General features: G+C 39.9%; 1 protein-coding gene across 7 annotated transcripts in view; it reads right to left on the bottom strand.

Annotated features, from left to right (window-relative positions):
- The window catches only part of ncor2 (nuclear receptor corepressor 2), a 113,504-nt gene extending 91,872 nt beyond the window's left edge, over positions 1-21,632 (bottom strand). For all 7 annotated transcript variants that reach the window (XM_034212554.1, XM_034212550.1, XM_034212553.1 and 4 more), the window contains exon 1: positions 21,374-21,632. The gene's annotated coding sequence lies outside the window, so the exon portion shown is untranslated. The remainder of the gene's footprint in view (positions 1-21,373) is intronic.
- Between the last annotated feature and the right edge of the window lie 212 nt (positions 21,633-21,844).

The raw sequence follows: 21,844 nt of genomic DNA, 5'->3' as shown, positions 1-21,844 counted from the left end.
AGCCAGGTAAAATTACTGCTTTTTTTAAAAAAAAGGAGTGTGGTGGCCTAGAGAGCACAGCAAATGTTTAAGATCTAAACCATTTTGACCAAAAAGAAACTGATGGTGTTAGAAAGGCAAAATGAATCAAAAGGAAAAAGCGTGAGGAAAGCATATACATTTTAATAACTTATTAGAATTGCCCATTCCATTCCCCAGTTGATTATAATGTTTAAAGTCCATAAGGACAGCACACTTTCATTCAAAACTCACATCATTCGGTCTGCTTATTTCCACATACATAACATCAAGCTAACAGCACCACCATTGTTGTTCACACCCTGGTCACTTCACACATCGACTACTGCAACTCTCTTCTCTTTGGTCTCCCTCTCAAGTCCATCCACAAACTTCAACTGGTCCAGAACTCTGCTGCCAACTCTGGATTTTTTGTCAAAGCACTTAAGATATTCATTGCTATCGGGATGTTAAGAGCATTCCATGGAATATAACAAAAAGTGTATCTCAAGCCGGTACCTGCCCCACCTTTAAGTTTAAAATAATTGTGTTAATTACTTATTGTAAAGCATTTGAACATTCTTTTGTGTCACATGTTCATTATTAAGTTGATGTATAACTGTATAGTATCTTAATTATTTAAAATATAAGGTGACTAAAAATGGCAACCGTATTTTCAGTTTTGGCAACCAAAAGCTGATGCACTTTTAAAAGTTAGCGTTGAACCCGGCATTATTAGGGTATTCGAATATGAGAGTATGAGTTATGAATACTTTTATTGTAATTTTTTTTTTGGGAGGGGTGCCTAAGTTGATTACATATTATCAAATGTAATAATTCAATCTATATGACAGTGCCATAGCTAAATGTGTTAGGTCTAAAGGTGTGTTTTGCTCCCCTCACCGGTACCTCACAGCGGGCAGAGCTCCAGGTGCTGATCTCTCTCTCTCGCGTCCGGTTATACTTCACTCGCTTTTATGTCCAATTCCATCAGATCTAGCTAGTTCTAGCCAATGATATGGCTGCTGCCCCTCCCTACACACAGATCACGCAGACTCAAACCTCATCTTATGCCCAAATTCCAGCTGAGAGGGTCTCCTCTACAGCTGGCCTGATTGTGAATCGCCTCCGCACCCGCCTCTCCCCTGAGTAGACATGCTCATATTCTTAAAGAAGAATGAGTATTGAATAGCTGCATTCTGTGCATAGGCCCTGTTATAGGTTGTTGATCTCTGTTGTAATAATGGACCAGCACCAGAGGCGTTCCCATACACACAGGCGTTGGAGCTGTTCTTCATGAAATCCCAGAAGGATTAAGTGCTCTGACAAACAGTGCCATCTTTGCGCAAAATGATTATACAGGAATGAAAAGTCAATAAATAAACATGTTGTTAAAACTTCTTTTTTTTGGAAACAACTATTACCTGGCATTTATAGGACAGCAAGCCTATCAAACATTTGCCAAAAGCTTGTTGCCTTTTTCCCTCCTCGTGGAACTTCTGCATTGCATTTGTTTATACAAATAGCAAGCAAACCATCTAACTCTGAAAATTTGAAATAGTCCCATACTACCGACGACATGTTTGTTTACTGTCCTGGCTTCACGGCCGCACACCATTTACGTCACAGCCAGGTAATAATTATCGGACCGATAATTATCGTGCACCACTATCAAAAATACATACATTATTAAATTAACTAAACAAATTTTGAACAAAATTAACATTGCTTTTTATTTAAATTAAATAAATAATATTTCACATCAAAAGAAACAACAATGTTTTAACAAATCGTATTAAATAATGTGATGACAGAACTGTAAACAGAATAGCTGAAACTTTAACAAAATAAATAACTCAGTTTCCTCTAATCATTAACCCATGCTTGATGTAGTTAACTCTGTGTGTTGCTGCTAGCATACATAACACCTGACGTGGAAAGTTACTCGTGGATGGGGCTACAGAGCTGCTAGAAAGACAGTCGAACCCGGTGCATTCCTCTGTCTGAATGTGGTGCACTTTTGATAAATGTTTAGACAAATTGCTCGTGTTACCGCCCTTACATGCTAAACTCTTATTGCACTTTTGGCAACGAGGATTGTCCACATCGAGACGGGTAAAGTTTAACCACACCTCGGAGCGTGTTCTGTGTTGCTGCATGTAGCAGCTGCGTGTGTGAAAATTGCCCCGCCCCCTCGCACATAGACGGGGGAGAGAGATCTCGTCTGATTGAAAATATATCATAGACGCATTTGTTTGTCTTTTTGCATATTAGAAAAACGAGTTGGTGACACTAAGACTGCGATATAATGTTTTTGTAGCAATAATACATGACATATATTTTTTTTAATGTCTCCAGTACCGATAAAAAGACCAATAACGTTGGAGCTTAACGGCGCGTAAAACACACGTGATGACGTCACCAACGAATCGACGACTGAATTAGTTGGCAACTAATTTGGTAATCGATTTTAAGTTGTTGCACCAGATCAGCACCTGCAGCTCTGTCCGCTGTGAGGGACCGGTGAGCGGAGCAAAAACACACCTTTAGACCCAACACATTTAACTATGGCACTGTCGTATATACAGTGGGGCAAAAAAGTATTTAGTATTTACTGTCGTATATAGGGACAGTGCCATAGCTAAATGTGTTGGGTCTAAAGGTGTGTTTTGCTCCGCTCACCGGTCCCTCACAGCGGACAGAGCTGCAGGTGCTGATCTCTCTCTCTCTCGCGTCCGGTTATACTTCACTCGCGTTTATGTCCAAATCCATCAGATCTAGCTAGTTCTAGCCAATGATATGGCTGCTGCCCCTCCCTACACGCAGATCACGCAGACTCAAACCTCATCTTATGCCCAAATGCGGCGCAAATGCGCTCCGCAGTCGTTGCGAGGTTCCGGCGCTAACAGTTCATGAGCGTGCTCCCCCGCCCCCTGTCAACACTCGCGGCACATGAGTGGCCAGCCTAAACAACAATAAGCGCTGCTTGGCAACCGTGTGTGGCGGCAAAGTACATAGACATTTTGACAGGAGATTTAGTTTTGCCGGTATTCAACATATTTTACCAGTCATAGTCTGGTAATTATTTACACTCTAAGAAGAGTCCTACACAACAGACATGGCGTCAAAAAGGAGTAATGTGTGGAAATATTTCGACCAGGTTAGTGAGTGCGGTGTAGAGTGCAAACTATGCCAAATTAAACTTATATACATACTATACCTTGCTATACCCGCAACCTCCGTTCCAGATGAGAGGGTCTTCACTACAGCTGGCCTGATTGTGAATCGCCTCCGCACATGAAAGCTGTAGGCCTATAGCTGTCAAACTGTGATCACCAGTTCAATACATTTGACAAATTCGACTTGGTTTCTATACTTATTTGAACATGTATGTATTTATTTATTTCCAAAAGTTATTGGGGAAAAAATGTGAAAATTCTTTTTTTTACTTTTTTTTTTTTTAAACATATACATTTCGGTTAACCGTTTTTTAGGGGGTCGAATATTCGAATATACATTTGCTTTCAAATTCCCATCCCTACTGAATACATTGTCCTGTTTTTCTGCTGTTTTGTTTTTGTTTTTGTATCTCGTACCGCGACCCATGAGAGCCTTGAAAGGCACCTATACAAATAAAATGCTTTATTGTTTAAAATCTGTTATGTCGTTTTAAATCATTCATATTGAATTTAATCACTAGAAGTTAAAAAAAACTTCTATTTGCATTTATTGGGGACATGGAAACTTGTGACACATTGAAATGACTTTGTATTTCTAGTGAGAAACTGGTGTTTGACCAACATTTATACAGTTAGCACCTAGCAGTCTTTAAAACATATTGAGGAACTTCTGCATTGGCTTTCACATCATCTGCAGCAAGTACTAAAGCATTCCTCACAGCTTTTACTTTCCTCCTCGTCCACACTAATTTAGCATGGAAACAAAGCTCTTGCAATTAATCCCCTGAAGCTTCAGTATTTAGATCCCAAGAGGTTTTTTAAGGTCAGGGCGAAGAAACAAGGTCAATCTGAATGGTAAGCACCGTTTCTCAAGAATGACTCCTCTTAAATCCCTTAAGCCTTTTTCCAATTGACCTCACACATTTTTGGTTGAATCAATAATCTATATACTTCTCTACAACACTGTGATTAGGTAGTGGCCAAGTGTAGCAGGTAAAGCATGTTGCTCACAGTGATTGCAAACAACTTTGAATTATTGGTATGACAGAGGGAAAAATACTCAAAGATCTGCCAAACCCGAATACAAGACCCTTATCACAGCCAAGCAGTAACATCCAAGACGATGCTGACAAGGTGCAATCAACACTTTACTGGTAGACAAGATGAAAATGGGCAAGACAACACAACATCAAGACAACACAACATCAATGTAGTCCACTTCTGACCTCAAACATAGCATAAAAAAAGAACAATGGCTTAAATGTGTATGCTAAATACGTCATCATATCTAACTTTGCAAACCTAGAAATGTAATATTGCTAGCAGAATCAGAAAACCTTTAATTTCCAAATAATAAGGTCCTCCCACCATTACTTGGAAAGCAACAAAAGCAAGAGTTACTTACAGGGAAGTCAACTGTAACGTCAGGTGAGAGGCTATAAAGGCCAGCAGGCGATATAATTGTTGCCAGGGCGTGCCAGCTTGATATAAAGTGAAGCTCCTGGCAGGCATGTTGCCGGAGTAATGCTACAAGTACCAAACAGAAAGAACATCCTGACACTGAGCTCATCTTGCCTTAACTCCGCTCAACTTTCAGACAGGAAACCAGCAGTCACAACACACAGCAACTAAGGACACATGTGAGAAAAGTGTCAACACCAACAGTCAACTTTGACACAGCTGTAATTTGTGTTACACCACAGCCCGTCACACCTTTCATTTTAAATGGGACCGAACGGCACACTTCCTATTAGGGTTGCCAGAAACTGACCATGATCAAAATCGATTATTCGGCAGCCCTGGCGAATAATAATCGATTATTCGACCACCCCTTTTTTTGTTTTAAAGGTCACCTATAATGTAAAATCCACCTTTTCATGTCTTTAATACATCAATATGTCCCCTCTGTGTTAAGAGATTCATAAAGTTTCAAGAAAGAGATTCGCTCTCTTTTTGTCCTGATCCATTTATATAAAAACCTGTCTGAAAATGAGCTGATCAGATTTTGGCCACTTTGTGATGTCACAATGTTTTTTTGGGTTGTGCAACCAGTAGCCAATAACAAACCAAGGTAATGCATGCCCACCTTATCACCTGAATCTCCTCCTAGAGCACCATTTTCATTTTTTTCAACCAAACATCTCTGGGGAGTGGCAGTTTCCTTTAAACATAACATACAACATTTATGATGCTGTGGTACCGTTTTTACATTGTAGTTTAGAGGTGTGGAAATCACTTTAGCGCTCAAAATTGCAGTTATTTCTTCCTTCTCAACCAAGAGAATGCAACCTTAGAACTCGGTTGAACCTTACGTCTTTTAGGTAAGTATTTATGTATCACAGTTGTGAGGTTGCAGTTTAACAAAACTAAGCCAGCTGCAAGTGCAACCTTTATACCACATACGTTTTCTACCCCTAAACATTGACGACTCCAATCACCGTACACTAGGGGTGTAACGGTATACGTATCGAAATTATTCGGTATGGGCCCTTCGGTTCGGTACAGGTGTGTACCGAAGTGTACCGAACGAATATAACGTTAAACGTAAAAAATTGAGAACGTGAACAACTTTTTGGAAGTAATCTCAGGTGCTGCGTTGCAGGCAGCATTCTGTGTAATTGTCTCACATTGGGTTCAACACGTCATAGAGCGACCAAGTCATTTCATTGGACGAGAGGCATACTATGAGAGCTGGTCACAGGGATGCGTTCAAATTTAGTCAGTAATTTGAGGAACTGTCGAAATGGCGAACGCAGATAAAGTTGAGCTCGAAAATCCTCCAGCATCATTGAAGTCTCCGGTTTGGGAACATTTTGGTTTTGCAGTTACGTACAAGGAGGACGAACAAAGACAGGTGGACCGAACCAAAGCTGTTTGTCGGCATTGTTCAACTAAAATAGGTTACGCGGCTGGCAATACATCACACTTGCACACTAATTTGAAAAGGCATCACCCGAACGTGAATATCACCGGTACCAAAAGAAAAAAGACTGAAGTGCAAACCCAACTCCCACTAGCATTTGAGCCTCCACCACTCGCAAAGAGTTCAGACCGAGCCAAAGCTATTACAAACGCCAAATATCCTTATGTTGCCATGTTAGCAGAGCGCTACCTGGCTGTATCTGCTACCTCTGTCCCTAGCGAGAGGGTGTTCTCCACAGCAGGAGACATTGTTAGTGCCAGCAGATCTGCCCTTTCGGCAAGCAATGTGGACAAGTTTATCTTTCTTTAAACAACATGAAAATACAATGACAAGCAAGTCATAATGTCAATCTGGCTGCTTAGGAACTAGTACAGTTAAAATACAGATTATTTCAGTTCATCGGAATGCTGCATCTTAATGTTTATTTTATTATATTTTGTATTTATATGAGTGAATATTCAGTTTAATAATAATTAAAAACCCAAAACTAATATTTTATGTTTTGTGAGTAGCCTACTAGTACAGTAAAGTTCAAACACAGATTATTTCAGTTGATCAAAATGTTGCACCTTAATGTCTATTTTATTATATTTTGTATTTATTTGAGTGAATACATTATTCAGTTTAATAATAATTAAAACCCCCCAAAAAATATTTTATGTTTTGTGATAATTTTTTCTGCTGTACCGAAAACGTACCGAACCGTGGCCTAAAAACCGAGGTACATACCGAACCGAAATATTTGTGAACCCTTACACCCCTACCGTACACCAGGTATCATTGTACAAACTAGGGCTGTCCCGAATACCATTTTTCAGGCTCCGGATATTCTGTAGTAATCAGCAGCGAATATTCTGATATTCGGCGCGCACGTTTTTATCTTGTGTAACGTTACTGTTTAAACTGCGGATTAAGCAGCTTCATCATGGCAACTGGAAAACAACTAAGCTAAGCTACTACTTACAGCATTCAGGTGACTTTTCATAGTTGTTGTGCCCAGAGTTTCCATTAAAGTTTAAATCTTCCGGACAAAATGAGAAAAGTGCCGGTCAAAGGTTATTTATTGAGCTTTAAAACAAATTGATATGATTTGATATTAAACAGACTAATTATAGTAGATTAACTACATTACTCAAAAGTGTACAGTAATTTATAATAACAGGAATAATAAAGCGCTCTCTCCCTCTCCTGACAGCCCGTCAGTATCTCATGCAGCTCGCAGATCCAGTAATGAGTGACCTGACGGTCAAAATAAACATATCTATAACTAGTTTAGGTAGTTTGAGAGGTAATTAATAGGGATACGCCAATCGCCAATTTTGGGGCCGATCGCCGGAATCAGTATCGGCCGATACCGATCGCCGGAATCAGTATCGGCCGATACCGATCGCCGATCCGATCGAGTGGGCGTGGGCTATGGGGATCTTCCATTTAAAGTGATGTTTAAAACTCAGTTAATGAGGCTCATTCACTGGCGCTTCCACAAACAACAACCTACATAGGGATACATAACGTTGACTTTTTTACGATACCGATACCACTGAACGATACCGATACTCAACCGATACATATCGTGATACTTTGAAAATGTATCACCCCACAATTACTCCCATGAAGCGCTTTACGATATAGTTAACATGTCAAATGAATATTAAATTCAATTGTGGGACTTCTTGGACCTTTTAGTACTGAACAAACAATGAAAAATACATTAAAAATATGAAGAAAACCAATTATGGAATATCTTTTATAACACCCGCCATCAGGTGTGCCGCGTGAATAGCACATCTTGTCAATGCAAACAGACCGTTATAGCACCGTTATAATTAATGTTAAATCTGAGATTCGACTAGAGAACAAATACATAATAGTCATGAGATCTCGGCATTGCACAAACAAACAAATCTCATCTTTAAAATCAATATTTACCTTCACTGGTGAGAGAAAACAAATCCCATCACAGTTCATTTGTGGGACTTTTACCTTTCTAGTATTGAACAAACAATGAAAAATGCATAAAATATGAAGAAAAACGATTATGCAATCTAATTTATTACATCACGGGCCACGTACTCACTTTTAAAATTAATTTAAAAATTGCAATTAAAAGCACAACAAAGATGATATGCAAAAGAAGACAGTTGGGGTGCATGTATATTCTGTTCATGTGTAAAAGAAAGACAATGAACCCAGAAATCCTTCCCAGAGGCAAAGAAATAAGGTGAAATTGCACTAAAGGGGAAGAAAACCTTGGCTGGAAAGTGAGTAATGGCTTTCTCCCACCAATTGACTCCTCCACTGACTTAATGTGGTCTATTAGAACAGTGGTTCTCGAACTTTTTTCAATAATGTACCCCCTTTGAAAAAAAAATTCAGCCAAGTACCCCCTGATCAGAAATATGTGTAGGCTGTTAATATGAAACCCACACTGCTCAAACTTCGTTACTTTTCCTAAAATTGGTAAATCTATTTATTTATTTATTTTGGGGCGTGGGGAATGAAGAGAAAAAATATATGAGCATTTTATGAGCATGGGATTTTGACCCCTCCTATAAACATATGCATAATGCTGCGCTATACTTTGCGGCCAGACGCCGTTGCCAAGCAACGCTTATTGTTTAGGTGTCCTTTGATAAGCAGGCAGTCATATAATTAACTAGAACTAGCTAGATCTGATAGATTTGGACATAAACGCGAGTGAAGTATAACCGGATGCGAGAGAGAGATCAGAGAACAGATCAGCTGCTGCTGACGGAGAACACGCAGCTCTGCATGATCACAGCTCGTCCGCTGTGACGGACCGTTGAGTGGAGCAAAATTAAATACACTAAGAGTTAGACCTAACACACTTAGCTAGTTTATCTACTCTGGAACAAGCTAAACTAGTTATAAATATATTTATTCTTTACTGTCGGGTCACTTATTACAGGTTCAGCGAGCTGCACGAGACCGACGGGCTGTCAGGAGAGGGAGAGGAAAAGAGAACACCCCGTTTATTGTTCCCATTTTATTATCCAGAATTACTGTAAACCTTTGAAGAAAGTAGTTAATCTACTATTAGTAGTTTGTTTAAATGCATTACTTATGTTTTTTTTTCATTAACATAAAATAAATCTCACGTACCCCCCTGCAGTACTCCAACGTACCCCTAGGGGTCCGCGTACCCCCATTTGAGAACCACTGTATTAGACCATCACAATAGTTTGATGAAAGTCTGGCATACATTTGACCAGGCTGAGATAAACTTAAAGCAGATACTTTCCAAACTGAAATCACAGTGTGAAAATCATCTGCTAAATGTAATCTAGGAAGAACCTTAGAACCTTTACTACAATATTTAGATGTACCTTTTTATGTTGCCTGTTGAGTTAAATATGGTTCACAAGGCAAGGAACTGTGTCCGTTGCCATTGTACACTTACTGGCTGTTGCTATTCAGACATACGAACTAGATGAGTTTGTGATATTTTATTAAAAAGGTTTCTATAAAAAGACAATTCATAATCAAAGTATCAAAAAGCATATGCAATTTAATTAGTGTTTGTCCTAATTAGGCCTGTCGCGATAATCAATAAATTGACTTATCGTACGATAAATAAAAATGGACTTAACTTTTCTGAGCTTGATAAATTGCCATTTACATGCGTGTTTGTTTACATAAGGATGTGACAGCATTTTAGCCCGGCGGCTGTGGCTGCCAGCCCGGCGCGCTGTGAGGGGGAGCCGGGGTGTGTGTCACATTTGTTTTAGAAAGGTAGCAACAAAAGCTAGCAATACGACCAACCTTAAACTGCACCTGAAACACAACCACCCCATTCCGTTTACCCAGCTGGGAGCAAACACGGCAGCTGGAGATGGAGAGCCCCCACCTTCCCTACAGTTTGCAATCAAAGATGCATTTGCCCGACAATGCAAACATGTTGGTGTTCCTTGCTCGAAATCTTTGAAATACAGATTTGGATATGGCCTGTTGAGGCATCTGGGTCTTTGTATGGACACGGACAGTGGACTGTACACTTGACTGTTGTTTTAAGTTGGTTTGTTTTGCTTGTGAGACAATGTGTGCTCATTTAATCGGATATATTGTATGTGCAGTTTCGATAAGTAATAAGGGTATCTTTATTTTGAATTCTGTGCTAAAGTGCGCTAGCATTTTTTTTTTTTTAAATGAATAAAACCGCACGTCCCTGCGGTGTGAATACCGCGCATGCGCATACCGCAGTTATCGCCATGACACGGTATATCGTTCAGCCATAATGTACATCACTATGTATGTAGTATGTACTGTATAATGTACACATGTAGAGTTGTAGAAAAGACATGGTGTACAGACAGTACACACTCTGACTGTACAGTCACTACAGTGTATACTGTATAGTAGGTGTGTAACAGTGTAATGCGTATAGTCTACTCTACCTTTCAACAAAGTTTTAGGGATTTAGGCTCAGTCAGCTCAGGGACTGTTTGGTTACTTTAGTTTGGTAAATGAAATAAATGTTTGAACTGTGTTACTAAAAAACGTTTTGCCACTTAGTCTACAAATGACTTATGACAGCAACTACAGTGAACTACTGTTCACTGTAGTTGCTGTCATAAGTCATTTGTAGACTAAGTGGCAAAACGTTTTTTTTTTACATTTGTACTTTGTAGAGAAATGTAGACACAAGTTGGAAGGCAGCACAATAAACCTGATGAGTTTGAATTTGAGTTGATTATGAGTTTATTTTCAATTGATAATTAGCTCACAATAAGTTCACTTTAGTTACTCACACAACTTGACACAAGCCATGGGTTCAGGTCCGGACTTATAAGTCCGGACCTGAACCTGAACCTCTGGACTTGAGTCCGGACCTGAACCTGAATGTGAGTCCAGGTATGCAGCACTAGGTATGCATCCCTAGTGCCGACAATATTATCGTTTATCGCAATAATTTCCGGGAAAATGTATCGTCCAACAAAAATTAATTATCGTGACAGGCCTAGTCCTAATGCCAGCACTTCGGTAGCCCCGCCTGATTGACAACTTGGATCAGACCATCTTTTGTAAGTGGTTTATTATTAAATTACTTTCTATTGATTCATCACAAAATGAAATATAGATTGGGGTTGAACGATTCCTGCGACTACTTGTTAATGATGATATGCAAACACTCCTCAGCTCAACAGCACACAATGTGACAGCTTTGCTCTGATGTATGAGGTGTGTCCACTCACAAATCTCTCTGTATTATCCGCTGGCTTTGTTCCTAAAGCCCACCTGACATTCAGCTATCCATACTGAGGAGCAGGAAATACAACGGAGGCGTGCATTTGTCTGCTGTGCTGACCTACTTCCTCCTAACTGCTACTTAATTATTCAAGAGCTTTGAAATGTTCTTCTGTATGGTAGCATGCAACCCGAGTGCCTGTGTTTGCCCCTCATGACAGAAGCCTCACAGAGCTTCTATTTATGCATGAGAGGGTTCAAGTGTGTATGTGTGTGTACAGTGTGAGCGTGCACTTCCAAACACTGATAGCTATACATGCTGGTTCTATTTACACACTAAACATACCAAACAAAACATGGCGGCTAGATTTCATACACAAGGTTTGAAATGTGAACTGAGAGAGATTTAGTGTGGAAAGTACCCAAACATTACAAAACAGACTAGACGTCACACCAGCAGCTTGAGGTTTTGATGCATTCTGGGATGTAATTGATTTGAAACTGCACTGTCATGGATCACGCTCACGTGTCTTGACTTGTCAATTCATTTCCCCCAAACTAGAACTTCATAACCCGTAATTACACTCCTATCGGGCCTTCATACCTTTCACTGTAACATTTCACTAGTATTTCCTCTGTAAGATCATCAACCTTGAGGTGTGTGCCCTTGGTAAAATGCTTTTTCTAAAATTCAAAAAACCTCTAAACTGTAACCCAGTTTCCTGGTAGAGAAGTCAAGGCTAATCAGAGATAACAAGGAGAGATAAATGTAGCGCTACCCACAGCTTGAAGCCTACACATAAACAAGAGGCATGTCCCGTAACATGCTGTCATCTGCGTTGCGTAACAGAGTCAAGTGAATCACTTACCACAGAGCCATTACTAATCTCTGCTAATCCCATGCCTGCCTCTCTTTTAGTATGTTTAAATATGGGTGACTGTTTTTAATAGAACCAAAAATACGACATGGCTTTAACTTTTAATGAATATCTATTTAAAAGAACATGCAAGTCATATTATATAATGGTATTTGACCTCCAGGCACAGTATTTATACTATTCAATTATTTAATTGTTGTTATCAATGAATGATTATCACAAAAATACTGACTGACTGAGAATTCTCCAAAGAAAGAACGACAATTGTTTCACATAAATTCATTAAACTTAGCTCTGCAATTGATAGTCATTTAATCAAAAATGCCTTTGAAGCACGGCAATAAAAAGCTAAATGATGGAGGAACGACTTCAGGCTTCAAGAACATGTTTTAACACATATCAGCGCACTAAAGACACAGAGCATTACCACACGTTGAGAGCACAGACAGAATAGTGTGTTCAAACATCAAGGCATCGTGTGTGTGTGTGTGTGTGTGTGTGTGTGTGTGTGTGTGTGTGTGTGTGTGTGTGTGTGTGTGTGTGTGTGTGTGTGTGAGATCACCAACACATCCAATCACATGTGGATGTGTTGTGCAATGTCAAAAAGGGAATTTTAGTTGCTTGATTTTTCATGATGATTGGTGTCTCCACAGAGATTACATTACATGTCACTTGTTAGATGCTTTTATCCAAAGCGACTTACATACTCAATACTGTGGGCAATCCCCACAGGAGCAATTTGGGGTGAAGTGTCTTGCCCAGGGACACAACGACATGCTGACTGCAGTGGGGTTTGAACCTGTGACTAGGGCTGTGCGATTATGGCAAAAATCATAATCACGATTATTTGGTCAATAATTGATATCACGATTATTTTGACGATTATTCATTGACCATTTATTGAACTTTAAAACAAATAATATTTTACCAATAAACAAGAACAAATATGTTGGAGCGCACTTCCAAAACCATACTAAACATATATTATTAATATGATAAATAAAAATAAATTAGACCAAAATAAATGAAATCAAACATGTTGCAGTGCACTGTCACAACCTACTGAAAACTCCTTAACATATAGCCAACATTTTGGTAAAATATATTCAACATATTCCACTCAGTTAAACGTTGAAGGCTGGCCAACCGTCATGGTCCAGAAGTAACAGGAAATAAATGTTGAACTACAATTTAAGACCAAATAAAAATGTCTAGGCCACCATGGCAAATGCTGGTAGGGCTGCTCATGTCATCTCTCAAAGATTTTTTGCAAGAAACACCAGCCTGTTTACATGGTCTGGTTTCAGAGATGAGCGCAGGCAGGTGACGATATTGCCACCTGTACTGAAGACCCTCAGCCACGCCCCGACACATGGGGTGACGCCGGCCAATCACAAAGCTTTGATGCGTTCAAGTGCATTATTCTGGCACAGGAAGATTATGTTACAGGACATAAAACAGAATATTGTTGTTCTATTTTTAGACACATCTCGCGATCGACTGGTTGGGCACCCCTGGGCTAGACCATAGGTCCGTTGTGGTAGCAAAGTAGTCAGCTGAAGCCACATCTCTCTCAACTTCCCCACGCATTTGTCATATAGCGCAGGCAGCGCAGACCTGCTGAAATAATACCGAGACGGCATCGCGTAACGCTTGTCCATCGTGTTGACAAGTTGCTTAAAGCCCTGGTTGCTAACAGTGCTAACTGGGCACATATCTTTAGCGATGTGAAATGTAATGGCACCTGTAATATCTCTGTGTCTCTGCGAGCTCGTCGCGTAGGCCGTTGCTCTGTACAATGCGTCCTGAATCGATGACTGTGATGATGTGGTGGATGAAGCCGATCGGCATCTGCTTTTTGTTGTATTACTGCCCGGTCGTATTGCACTTTGTGGTTGTATTTCAGTTGATCAAAGAGATTGGTTGTGTTAGCGTGTGGTGCCAACACAACCTGGTAACAAATCCTGCACTGTACTTTATTTTGCTCCACGTCGGACTCCTGAAAGCCAAAGTACTTGCAAATAGTGGAAATAGTTTGACCCTTCTTTTTAACGAGTTGCTGCTCTTGTTCTGACATCTTCGCTCGCGCTGAACACTCACAACACCTGTCACTCCTACGTGGCCGAGTGGGCTTTTAGGGAGGGGCGAAAGCGCACCCAGCAAAATAATCGTATTTTGTCAATTATGCTGTTTTCATAATCGTCGCAAGCCATAATCGTAATCGCGATTAAAATACGATTAATTGCACAGCCCTACCTGTGACCCCCTGATCCAAACACCAAGGCTCTATCCACTGCGCCACACGCCTCCTCCAGATGAAATTAATGAATGTAAAAGGGTAAAACCAGTTCTGTTCATTATAGGTAGCATGTCAAGACCTATATGAAATCCTGTAAAAGAGGAAACAACTTTGAATCTAAACCTCAACCTAACTTAATTCTGTACAATTGTAGTCAGTTAACTGCAGCTTTACAACAGGGCAACTCATTTAGACCGAAGGACAATGGAGGGCCGTGACAAAACAAAACAATGTTTACAGAACACCGATACCGATCATTAATCATAACTTTCTGTACGTTTTAGACCAGCTGGTATTGTTTAGATAATCTAAATATGTAACAAATTCTCATAAAAACGTTCTGTCTGCGGTCAAGGATGTTTTCATTATTTAGAAAATTGGTAACAAAGGCTTGAAAGTGGATTTCATGAAGGAAAGTGTCGCTATTAGTACAAGTCTCTATACTCTTTTGACACTTGCACATTTAAAATAGCTGACTCTTAAAATATTGCAGGTATTCTTCGCGTTTGATAATTGCAAGCAGCATCACAAATGCCTGGAGGGACAGATAAATCGTGGGGCCCGTTTGAGCCCTACAGAGTCACAGCCCCAGAATCTGTCTGACCTTTAGAGCCCTTTAACCCCCAGGCTCCAACACTTCCAACACACTCCCTTTGATGACAGCATCCTAAAAGTGAAAGTTGGATGGCATAAGAGGTGGCAGGTCACCACAACCATTTTTTTCAATTTGGCAATCAGGGCTAATGGTACTGCTCTTCCACTGGAACTGCGGTGGCACTGTGTCCAGTTCAATAGCACTTTGATTGTGGGTAATTTGGGGCACCGCACTGCAACAGACCGGCTGTGGCTGATCATAACGTGCAGGTGCAGCCCACTAGTAAGCAAGAGGAGCTAGACAGCTGCTGTTACTCATTCAGCGAGCAGAGAGGAAACTGGGCAGGAGGAGGGAATGCGGCTGGGAGGCACTTTCATGGTGACTGCCTCATATTCGGTTTGGAGTGTTAACTTAAAAAGGTTCATAAAGTCCACCACAGCATGACCAGAGTTGTGTCATATTTCTGTATAATCGTTTTTGCATGTGCTGTGATTTCAGTCAATATACATTTCATTTCAATATGCAGTGTGAAATGCTTGGTGGTGCAACAGTTACATCATAGCAGATTCATGACTAGGTTTGCTTCAATTGATGAATCTCACATGTACACTCAGACGGAGAGTATTAGCATGTGGAAATTACAAGGTTGAGGAGGATGCCCTCTGTCAACATCCACAATTCAGGTTGAAATTTCAACAAAGGCTATATCAGTAATAAATCATAAATACATGTATTTCCTGTGTGTTTTGTACCAGAAAGCTGGTACCTATCATGATAAAACAGTGTCATATTATTGATGAATTATTGTGGCATAATGCTGTGTAGAACACCAGGTGAGTATGACAGTAGAGCTACAGCAGTGGCATACCAATGAATCATAGTGTGTGCCAATGCAGCTTTAGCCACATTCCTTTTAGTTGTGTTTTTATTATGGCGTTTACAAAAGATGTGCTCAACATTTCTTGGCACAATCATCATCAACTATTCCAATAAATCATTCTTCAAAAATGCAAAAAGATTAATTGATAATGAAAATGATAATTACTAGGGATGCACGATATTGGTTTTTTGAAACCGATACCGATAACTTCCTGCTTCTCAAGACCGATACCGATAACCGATAATAAAACAACATATATATATATATATATATATTAAATGTACCTGTAGTTTTTGCACACCTAGTGGTAAAAAAAAGACTAGTAGTGAGCAAATGACATGAGCATTACTACTATGAACAAAACTAACCCTGGGGTCGTCTCTGGCAAACTTCTTGCCTTTTTCAAAAGCCTCGTCGATAGGTAAAAGCCCCGGTGCCTTTGCAGCTGGCTTTGGATTCGCCGCTAGTTTAGCAGCGCAGGCGTCTTCATTAGTGCTGTAGCGACGCGTCGACAACGTCGACTTCAAAATATCGTCGACGACATATTTCCGCGTCGACACGTCGCTACACACACGTGGGTCACCCAAAGCAACAAGCAGTTCGCAATCGCACTTCAAACACAATGGAGACTGAAACGGCTACCACCTCCTCCTCACAGGATTGCGCACGAAGCCCCCAAACGAAAACATCTCGCCCTAGGTCTTCAAAAGCATGGGAATATTTTAAAGTTAGTCCAAACACAAAGATATTTATATCTCACTGAGACTGCTGCAGAAGCAGCAGCTAGCTGTGGTGGCTACCATTAGCAGCTAGCATTTTCTCTCCGATTTTTACATAAAATGGAATTATTGATTATAAATTCAATCATTTTTTTATACATAGACGTTAAAAACCTATGGATTAACCGATTCAGCCGCGTCTTTTCTCATTTTAATGCCATTGAACACGTCTTTTGATCAGATTGACAGCTACGGTGGTGAGACGATCTCCCTAGAAGCTCTGTGAAGGTACGTGTTGTGATGACTGTATTTGCTTCCCCTGTCGCGAGTCCGGATCACTCAGTGATGATACTATATACCTACATAATCTGTGGAGTCTCAGCTTTAATCGGATATATTGTATGTGCAGCTACGATAAGTAATAAGGGTACTTTTATCTTGAGTTCTGTGCCAATGTCCGTTAGCATTTTTCGCTCAGGGGTCATTTAGATGCTTCTTATGAGACTTGTGTTTTGTTTTGGTAAACATGGTTTGTATCGTCAGTTAGCTGAGATTATTTCCGTTAATCTGGTATAACACATTAATAGGTTCTTAAATATTAAGATCCCCTGAGACACAGTATCGTGAAAAAAAAATGTTTTACATTACGTTTTTTTACATTACGTTTTTTATGAATTGAACAACAGAAAAATAATCGTTAGATTAGTCGACTAATCGATCAAATAATCGCCCGATTAATCGTTTTCAAAATAATCGTTTCCCCCCAGCACTAGTCTTCATACACTTTTAACACACCATCGTAGCGATGGCGATGTTTCAGGTGACTAATCAGGTTGGAAGTATTATAGCTCTTTGCCTTTTTCCCTGCTCGTGGAACTTCTGCATTGCATTTGTTTATACAAATAGCAAGCGAACTATCTAACTCTGAAACTTTGAAATAGTCCCATACTACCGACGACATGTTTGTTTACTGTCCTGGCTTCACGGCCGCACACCATTTACGTCACAGCCAGGCATGAGTTAGGGAGCGCTGGATTTGTGAAAAACTCCCCTCTTCCTAAACCACTAATACCACAGTACTGGCAAAACGGGAGGAGCCGAGTTAAAAACAAGCGCCCCTCATCCCAATCCACCCACACCGCAGTATTTTTTTCTTTTTTTTACCCAAAAAATGTATTGTATATTATCGGGGCTATTAATACTTTTATCGGGATGACGTCATAATTCCTAATATCGGGCCGATAATTATCGTGCACCACTAATAATTACCTGCAGCCCTTAAAGCGTACTTAATAAACATTCTTAACCAGTTATGGGATTAATAATTGGAAAAATGGGTTAATACAAATTTGAAAATGTAGGACGTCGAATTACTACCTTTGACATTATGTATGGAAATGATAACAATGGCTCGTGTTTCTTCCCAGAGGAATTCACTGTGAGGATTCCTCTTTCACAGACAATAAATGAGTCCACTTGCGTAACTGTGTTATGTTTCATAATACGAGCAGAAATTGAACTAGCACTGAAACGGTCTCCCTGAGGCATCACGCTGAGCACAGGATTATTTTTGCCCCCATTACCCTTTGGATAAGGGAGAGATATCTCCTCACCAGGGTTTAACTCTTAACAATCCAAACTGCTAAACTGACACAAAACTCAAGTCAGCAATGTCACACCATTATACATTTTTGTCAGACTTTACGCTCTCTAGGCTACACACCATATACCCACACCATCCCAAGACATCATGACATAATACCTGAATACTTTATGTTGTACTACAAACTAAACAACACATTTCCCAGTCTGTCAAGTACCCAAACACAAATGATTTGTCCGATTCTTCATCAGTCTTTCTTTGGTCAGATTTTCATCTTTATTCACCGATTAAGGCAAATATTTTCTATGCAGTCTCTGCTAAGACAGCAGTAAATACTTGTGCATTTCAGAAGCCTGGCTTTTAAGAAATAAACATCACCCCAATAAGTACACACTTACAAAATGAAATAAAGTACTCGACCTATACAAATACATATAAACAAGAAACAGCATCAACACAAATGTAAGGGTAATATCTCAAATCAATGTTTGGATAAAGATGTAAACATTCAGAATGGTAAATATCAAAACACCCATCAAATTGATAACTGTCCCTTTTCCTCAGTGTAGTTAGTGATGAGGTGGTTTCTAATGTGAACAGCTAACATTACCAGTTTTGTGGAGCCCAGAACATCCACCTTTCCTTCTCCGTGTTTACATCAGAAATATATTAGCTGTAATCCCTATGTTTATAATAACAATGATGAATTTACAGAGTTATCACCAGAACATGCAGCTTTAACATTTTCTTTGCTATTTTTAGCTAATTGTTTAGCCGTCCAACTGATTTCAGAGGCAGCAGGCAAGAAAAAGCTGTGAAAACTAGCTAGTAAACAAGCATTCGAGCATTTAGCAGCTCAACAGTCAAATATTTCTCTCCAGGGTTGAGTTCCTGTAGAGACCAGGAACACAGCCAACATATTGAATATTTGACAGACAGCATCTAGTTTTCCAGAAACACGATTTCAAAGGATTGCTAATGTTGCACCATTACTACTAGATGTAACCAGGGTCGCCATACCACCTTAAAAGGTCTGCTGCCTCTTAGTGGCAAAAACAGTAGTTATTATAGGTTTAATTCCCATTAACTCTTTCACTAAACAAAGATTAAATTAGCACAAAGTCTATGCTAAACTTTCCATGCTAAACTTAGGTTGTTGATGTAAACTACCAGAAGTATAAATAATTTCTACTTAATGCGCACCCCTTATACCAAATGACCACAAGGTAAAGGGAACTTGGTTGGTATGCCTACTCCATGTGATACTAGATTGGCTTAAATGCACGGTCTAAATGTCATGGTGTGCTGTGTACATATGACAAGTTGCTTGGATTCTCCATTATAATGTTATTGACTAAGGCTTCAGGAGTGTTTAACTGTTTCACAATTTAAAAAAAACGTATACTAGTTGGCTAGAGTGTTGCAGCGACATAAAGCAGTTATGGTTTCTCAGTTTTATATTATACATCAGACGTGGACTGCTTCTCCTGAAACAAAGACCACGTCCCCTAACATCAGAAAATGTTTAATGTCTTTCAGATTTTAAGAAGGTATGATATGTCCTAGTCTGACATTAAAATTAAAAGTCTTTAACAAAAATAAGCTTTGAAGAACTAGACAACAAGGCACAGATCGAACTACACCATGTCAAAGCTGGGCACTATACATATAAAACTCCCTAGTGTTGTGTCTATTGTAACTATTATAGAACAGTGTTATTTCCCATAACAAAATGAATGAAGGGTTATGGCTCAATGTACGAATGTGGCCACAATGTATGAGTATAGTGTTTTCCTAATATGAATGTGGATGTTGGTGTAATTTGTATTGTAGATACAAATCAAGTCTTTGTTTACTAAATCCACATTTGGCTGTGTCCCAATGTATATGCAGTCACCTAAAGTCACCTATAATAGAGCAAATAAATGTTCTCAAACTGACAGCTAACAAGTTAAATGCATATCTGATTGGAGGTGGTGGAAATGATTGGGCAGCTGACAAAAACAGACATCCGCTTGTTTCCACAACAACACACATGAGTATACACAGTCTGTTTATGTTAATGATCACCTCACTCAGGGGGAGGTACCTTTGCATTTCACAAGAGGGTTTGGTTGTTCTATGAAAGATGTCAACAACGTGACTGTTCTTAGGAGTACGATAACATTATGCTCAGTTATCAAATCAGACTGCCTACAACAACACTTGTTTACAGGTGGGTAACTATCATTAGCTAAAATGTGTGGATATTTACAGAAGCCGGATCAAAAATAAAAAAAGGTAGAAATCATATTGGTAGAAAAAAAGATTCAACTCAAAGCCAGCAAAACCTTACTGTCCAAAACAAACCAACCATTAACGCTAACTCACCTAACGCCCTTTTTAACGTGTGTTAGTGACATGAAATCATAGCTTATCACCCATCTGATAACAAAGCAAAGCGTTACCAGGCTAACGTTAGATTAGCTATCAGCAGAGCGCACTAAGTCAACTTCATGTAAAACCAATGTTTACAAACCGGGCGCTTCTGTTAGCGTGCCAAGTTAGCATGCTAGCTCAGTTAGCCTGATACCACAGTATAACAAAAAACTTTAAATTATTGACACTTAGTAGGCAATTAACATAATGTATCACGAGAACATTGGTAGTGTTGTGAGCTGGGAAGTGTGCTTAACGTTCTACACAGTAACGAAGCTTATTCAGTTGAAATGAAAATGCCGTTAGCTATTCGGCTGTTGTGACAGCTAGCTTATACAGCTAACATCGTTAGCTATTAGCTAACTTAGCCTAGCCATGTAGCACGTGTTCATGATTTATATAAAATAATCAACTAACTGACAATAGCCAGCAAACTATAAGCACTGTGGTGTGGTGAGTAACCAGCTGGATAAACTGTTCCTGGAAAAGTAACTACATTTTCCAAAGGTTCGACGTTACGTTAAGCTTTAAGGTAACGGATAGCCTGGAAAAGGTCAATACTGCTATGTATCTTTCTCATCCAAAGAATAGCCGTACCCCGTCGTCCAACAACAGAACACACAGACACCCCCTCCCTCCCCAAACCAACGGACAGCCAGCAATGGAAGCTAACTAACCTTAGCGGCGGGGCAGGAGAAACCATTCGGCGGTGTTATCGCACAGTAGCTAATGTCCCAATCCTTCCTCAGTCGGTCCAAATTCCCCCTAAGAGGTCCTCGCTTCGATTGGGTGTTCTCGCCCCTGAATTAATCCACATGAAAGAGTGTAGTTTTCGTTTTCATTTGTTCCGCTGGCGGTTTTCAGCTATGCCGTGCCTGTTCCTACACAACACAGTGGTATAGCACTCTCCTCTAAGCCGCTGCTGCTGACACCACAACGGGGCTGAACCGCCTCTCTCTCTCTCCATAGGTCCGCATGCTCTCGCCCCTCCTCTTTACTCAAGCACTGCACTTTCTCGATGCCCACAACAAATTCAGAGATACAGCAGTGTAGTAGGCTATTAAAGTCAGCGATCATCATAATGCACTACACACACACAGTGTTTATTGGGCTTCCACTGCTACAAATAATTTAGCATGTCTCCTATG

This window comes from Gymnodraco acuticeps, unplaced genomic scaffold (assembly GCF_902827175.1).
Source record: "Gymnodraco acuticeps unplaced genomic scaffold, fGymAcu1.1, whole genome shotgun sequence".
In the NCBI taxonomy this organism is placed as follows: Eukaryota; Metazoa; Chordata; class Actinopteri; order Perciformes; family Bathydraconidae; genus Gymnodraco; species Gymnodraco acuticeps.
Note: the sequence above shows the minus strand (reverse complement) of the source record. Positions and strands in the feature narration are given on the sequence as shown.